The 4,799-nt window shown below is 36.8% G+C and overlaps 1 protein-coding gene across 1 annotated transcript in view; it reads left to right on the top strand.

Moving 5' to 3' along the window:
• Nucleotides 1-229: 229 nt before the first annotated feature.
• Ccdc73 (coiled-coil domain containing 73) overlaps nucleotides 230-4,799 on the top strand; it is a 136,327-nt gene continuing 131,757 nt past the window's right edge. Inside the window, exon 1 of the mRNA XM_028766900.1 lies at nucleotides 230-383. The gene's annotated coding sequence lies outside the window, so the exon portion shown is untranslated. The remainder of the gene's footprint in view (nucleotides 384-4,799) is intronic.

The raw sequence follows: 4,799 nt of genomic DNA on the forward strand, positions 1-4,799 counted from the left end.
CTAAGGAGGCAGAGGCGGGTGATCTTTGTTTTTGAGGTCAGCCTGGTCTACAGAGTGAATTCCAGAACAGCCAGGGCTACAAAGAGAAGCCCTGTTTTGAAAAAGAAGAACAACAAACAAACAAACGTCTAATATAGTCCCTCCAAGTCCTTAAAGGTGGCAGCTCAATTGCGGACTGAAAACCGGAAGCACCTTTGGGTAGGAAAAGATGACCCGGAAGTGCTGTGCTTGAGCGGTCTTTGCTGAGGTAACTCAACCACAGTGTTGAGCGCTGTTTAGGAAGTTGCTCTAATATTTTCACCCGGTTGCCCTGGACCTCAGGTGTCCCACCAAATCCTCATGCTGACTTTCCCGGGCCTGATCGCTCTCGAGTCTCCTGTCAGGTGTGTCTAGAATCTTCCACCACAAGCCCCTACCCATCAGGTCTGCTGGTTGGTAATATGATTTTTTCGTTTTTTTAATAGGGTTGTGTGCTTTAGGATGTTTGCTTTTGTTTGGAGTCATTTTTACGTTATGAATACTGCGTTATAATGTTGGACCTCTTGTCAAAAATTTTAGCGGAGTCGGCTGCTCAAAGAGTTTTTTCACATTTTGAAAACTCCGTGAATTGGTGGGTTTTACTAAACAGTTCAAGCATAGGGCAAAAATTATAACTTCAAATCATGGAAGTTTGTAAATATTCAAGGAAATTTTTAGACTTCCCCTTATTCTTCTGGTAATTTTATTCTGCTAGATTTTGAGTTTTCAGACAAGGTCTTGATTTGTAGTGCAAGAGGACATCCAACTCTTATCTTCCTGCCTTACTTAGCCTCAGAATGCAGCAGTTTGACTATTTATTCTTCATGTGTGCTTTTTACAGACATATTTAAATGAAAATTTGCTGGGAATAAAATTTCTGTTTTCAGCCAGGCAGTGGTGGCACACATATTTAATCCCAGCACTCGAGAGGCAGAGGCAGAGGCAGATGGATGTATGTTTGAGGCCAGCCTGGTCTTCAGGGCTAGTACAAGGACAGCCAAGGCCATACAGAGACCCTGTCTTGAAAAACAAAAACAGTAACCACACCCCCACCCCCAACCAAAAAAAAAAAAAAAAACTACAAAACTAAACAAAAAATATCCCTGTCTTCTTAATCTCTATTATGCCAAATTGAATTATGGGTTTAAATTATTCATACATTATCTTGATCTTCTACCTCATGTTGAATTTTAGAAAAAAGTGAGTGTGACCTGTCAAAGAGTTTCAGGAAACCAGTATTAATAGCTACCTTCTGTTTCGTCCTTTAGGAGTCATCCATTTAGAGAGGAATTGGACTTTGCTAATAGTTGATTATTTTCTCTTTTGTCTTAGTTGTGACAGTCTATGACTACCTTTGTTTTATACCTTAAGGAGAAAAGAAACTTGAGCTTCAAAATCAGCAAACACTGTGTGGTAGAACGTACTCTCTACAGCCAGCTTGACTATTGACAGTACTCCTTGGTTTATGGATTAGTCTGAGGTTGTTAATGTATTTTGAAAACTCAGTTGTATAATTTGATGACTTATGAAGAGTGTTTTCATGGCTTGAGAGTATGTTTAATTACTGCGTTGGTTTTTAAATCATAGTGCCCACTAGGCGGCAGCATGGTGTTTTCAGTTTCTTGAGCTCTGCATGTCATAACCAGACTGATGGCTGTGCAAGTGTTAATCTGACAGTAATGAATATTATATGCTGACCTGACCGGATGATTCTGTACATATCTCAACCATAAAAATTCTAGGCCCTAGGATGTTGCTTTTTATTCTCCTTATACCATAAGAGGAAAAAGATTAAATAACAATAAAGACCATTTATTGGTACTTCATAGCCAATAAACGACAGAGCCAAAATGGGAATTCATGTGCTTAAACACTACTCATGCTAGCCTAACTAAAACTGTCATGTGTACCCAAACTCCGAAGGTCCACACTTAAGGCAAGAAACTTGATTGGTACAAACATTTAAACTTACCTGTACAAATGTCATTTTTGCAGAATATTTTAAGCAGATTGCAGAAATTCATAGAAGTGTATAAATATCCAGTGAAAGTTCTAGATATTTTTCTTGACTCTTCTGGCAATTCTCTTACTTTTGTTTTTTCTTTGAACCAAGTGTGAGGTAAGCATTGTTTAATGTGCTCCAAGACAGTTATGTGTCTTCTAAGGAGCATTAGTCCAGTGAGATGCTTCATAAAAAGTCCTTGGGAGTCGCCAAAGGCTCTAGGATGTCCTCCAGTAAAGGAACATAATGAATCCAACTTCTTATTAAATGCACAGTTTTCCTAAATTGTGTAGATTACAGCTTATATTAAGAAATATATTTTAGGATTGAGCATGTTGGTGCATGCCTTTAATTCTAGTAGGTGAATTTCTACATAGCAAGTTTCAGGACAACGAGGATGTAGAGAGACCCTGTCTCAATGAATGAATGAATGAATGAATGAATGAATGAATATACTTTAGAGCCAGGCTTGGTAACACATACCTGCAGTCTCAGCAGTCTGAGGCAGGAGGCCCTGGAGTTGAAGGCCAGTTTCTGCTACATATAGAGTTTGAGGTTATTTTACATTAGACCCTGTGTCAAGAAAAAAAAAAAGAAGGTGAACCATTAGAGGTTGGGGGCTTAGCTCTTTGGCAGAAGCTTGTATCCTTAGCCACAAAAACACTAAAAAGCCTCTTTACATGCAGGCCACTGTTTCTATTTTATTTTTGTGTAGTCCAGTACTTCATTAAAAGAAGTATTATTAAGCCGGGTGGTGGTGGCACACACCTTTAATCTCAGCACTTGGGAGACAGAGACAGGCGGATTTCTGAGTTCGAGGCCAGCCTGGTCTACAGAGTGAGTTCCAGGACAGCCAGAACTACACAGAGAAACTCTGTCTCAAAAAAACCAAAAAAAAAAAAAAAAAAAAAGTATTATTAAGGCCATGTCTGTGTACCATGTTCATGCAGTACCCATAGAGGCCAGAAGAGGGGGTTAGATGCCTTTGTAAGCTACCATGAGGGTGCTAGGAATTGAAAACAGGTGCTCTGAACAAGCAGCCAGTGCTTGTAACCACTGAGCCATCTTTCTAGCCGCCTACACTGATTTCTTGACTTATGAATGGCTCATACCCTACAGTTTTACTGCAGTGTAGGGTTTTGAGTGTGTGTGTGTGTGTGCATTTATGAATGGAACATATCTTGGGAAATGTATAAAGGACTACAGCTCAAGGAAGCAAATGATGTTATGGTTAATACCTTTTGACAAATTTTCTGTCAGTTGTGGTAACAGATAAGTGAGAACAATGTTATTTATTGGGAAATTATTTTATATAATCAACTCAGGCCAATAGTGAAACGAAGAAATTGAACAGTTTTGTAGACTAGAATTCTCACAGTATTGGCTTAGGAATGTGACAGTACCTTTACGGTTCATATGATATGGAGGAAGCTGTCAGCTCCTTCATATTTGTACACATCTCAGATTTTATGTTTATCTTTAAATTTCTAAAATTCATGTTAAATCTCTGCCCCTCATAAGACTTACCCACAGGTGTAATTTTTCAAGAATTTCAAAATGCTTTTTAAAAATAATTTTTGTAACACAATAATTTAAATATTTATCAATTATCTACTGTGTTTTCAAGATTTGCTTTCCACGTAGAACTGAATAAACTTTTGAAAATTAGCTGGTGAAAGATAACATTATAATGTTATAAATTAATATAAGAGAATTTTATAAAGTAAGCAGTAAGAAAGTGGGTATATATGCAAGTTGCTAATAAAATGATCTGGACTATTAGGTGTAACTTAGAAAACAAGAAGTTGTTGTGTGATGCCTTCATAAGAAAAGCTTCACAAAAGGGGGCTGGAGGATGGCTCAGCCATGGAAAGCACTTGCTGTCCTTTCAGAGGACCAGGGTTTGGTTCCCAGCACCAATGTCAGAAGGCTCAAATTTTCCTGTAACTCTAGCTCTGGAGGATTTCATAATTCTTCTGCTTTCTAAAGACACTCACACAATTATGGCATATACATGTATACACATAAGTAAAATGAAGATAAAGCTTTAATAAATATATAAATGTAAATTTTAATTTTTTTGTTTTGAGACAGCCTTATTTCCCTATATAAAGTATTTTTTCACATTTGCCTTTACTTATTCTCTTTTTTTCCTGTAAAATAATCTTGCCTAAGTTTTCATTTAACTAATGTTATGGCTTTTAGGATTTTAAGCCTTAGCCTAGACTTCACCTCCTTCTGTAAGTCATTTTCCCAAGATATCTTGATTTTTATAAATTGGAATTTTGGAGTTTTTAGCTTATCTACTTTACTTGCTAAGGAAGGGAAAAGTAGATCTCCTTTTGCCCACAAAGCTCATCATTCATTTATATTTCTCTAGACATTTGTTAGATCTTGCTTCTTTGATTATTCTCCTTTTTGTTTTTAATTGTGTGATATTTACTCATTTGTTTTTTATAAGAGGTAAATAGTTGAGTTTCTATTTTATTCCCTATCTCCTCTTGATTGCTTACAGCCTTAAACTTCTTTGTCTCATTTTGTAAAATAATTACCAATGGCCTTGAATTCTCCAGATAAATGTTAGTTAACAGTACATTTCTATCCTTCAGACAAATTTGATTCCCTTCTCCTTAATGTTGATATGAAAATCTTTCTGCAAGAACTATTTCTTGAAATCCTCTGTGATCTAAAGTCTCTTTTCCATAGCTTAGTAAAACCAGAACTTTGTGTCTCCAGTGACTGTCACCATGTAATCTACTTTTGTGTCCTATTTATAATT

This window comes from Grammomys surdaster, unplaced genomic scaffold (assembly GCF_004785775.1).
Source record: "Grammomys surdaster isolate TR1022 unplaced genomic scaffold, NIH_TR_1.0 170, whole genome shotgun sequence".
Taxonomy (NCBI): Eukaryota; Metazoa; Chordata; class Mammalia; order Rodentia; family Muridae; genus Grammomys; species Grammomys surdaster.